At 39.1% G+C, this 1413-nt stretch overlaps 1 protein-coding gene across 1 annotated transcript in view; it reads left to right on the plus strand.

Moving 5' to 3' along the window:
- Positions 1-6: 6 nt before the first annotated feature.
- The window catches only part of LOC128248396 (uncharacterized), a 6980-nt gene continuing 5573 nt past the window's right edge, over positions 7-1413 (plus strand). The window contains exon 1 of the mRNA XM_052969777.1: positions 7-148. The gene's annotated coding sequence lies outside the window, so the exon portion shown is untranslated. The remainder of the gene's footprint in view (positions 149-1413) is intronic.

Genomic DNA, 1413 nt, shown 5'->3' on the forward strand with positions numbered 1-1413 from the left:
CAGAAAGATCTGGTGCAGCATTCAGTTTATCCGAAGATCTGCTCGTTAAATCAAATAAAAGTAGTTCTACAACTACCAAAGAATCTTCAAGATCGCTCCAGTGTACGGTGCCTTTAGCCAATGTGAAGTTTAACCGCAAAGGATTTCGGTAAATATAACATTTTTTTTCTTGCCTTTAACCCTCCAACGCAGAGTATAGGCCACTTGTTTTGCTCCCTAATCGAAACTTGATTCGTTCTTTGCCATAGCTCCATATTGCTTATGTGTTCGGGCCATCTAATTTTAAGTATACTACGCAAGCATCTGTTGATGAATGATTGTATTTGCTTATTTTGACTTAACTGTTGTTCGCCATGTCTCGGCCCCATACAATAACACCGCTTTTATGTTAGTGTTAAAAATTCTTATTTTGTTCTTTATTGAAATTACACTTGCGCTCCATACTTTTTTAACAGGTGAAAAGCGGTCCTTGCCTTACTTGTTCTCGTCTTAATATCTTCGTCGGTGCCGCCTGAGAACGTTATCTCGCAACCTAAATACGTAAACTCAGTTACATCCTCTAGTTCACTGGTTTCTAGTTTAATACGTTCACTGTTTTCTTCATTAACGCGCATAATTTTTGATTTGTCGCGGTTGACTTTCAATCCTAGTTTGGCAGCTATTGCTTCTAATTTTGACGTTTTATTTTGCATTTGGTTATATGTTTGTGAAAGTAGCGCTATATCATCTGCAAAGTATAACATAACAATAGAAAATGTATGCAGAAGTATTTTTTCCTCGAAATTTCTGTCATATTACACAGCGGTCCGTCTATGTCTGCCATGTTCTCTAGTATTTTTGGACTGCTTACATGACATTCTAGATGAGAAATGTAGCATGTTTGGTCCTAGCTCAATATCTTTCCATTTCTGTGAAAGAAACAAGCACTGTTTATTGAAATGGAATGGAACGATCTTTTTACGGCGCAGTTGATTTTGAGGGAAAGACTTGCTTACAAAACTTGCTTGTGCAAATTAACAGGAATCGCCAGGAAATAATGCGTACCGTTTCGGGACCTTCCGATGACAAGTGAAAGTGTGTGAGAGATAGAGATAGATAGATAGATAGATAGATAGAGAGAGGTAGAGAGAGAAAGTGACAGAGTGACAGAGAGGGAGGAAAGAGAGAAGATCTTTGTACCACGCTGTATCATGTTGTTCCTGCCTCAATGTTAAGTGAAGTGCACACAGGCGTGCGTATGCGCATCGCATGTGTATGTGTGTGTGTTTAACTGTACGTGTATATGCACGAGTATGTACTTATGGTAAGCGGGATATTGAATCCATACAACAGGGTCCACGGTCCCTCTTCACATGTCTTTACTTTGAAGGAAGAAAAGACTTTTCAGTGTGCGTGTATGTGTGTGGGGGTATA

Source organism: Octopus bimaculoides, chromosome 7 (assembly GCF_001194135.2).
Source record: "Octopus bimaculoides isolate UCB-OBI-ISO-001 chromosome 7, ASM119413v2, whole genome shotgun sequence".
NCBI classification, from domain to species: Eukaryota; Metazoa; Mollusca; class Cephalopoda; order Octopoda; family Octopodidae; genus Octopus; species Octopus bimaculoides.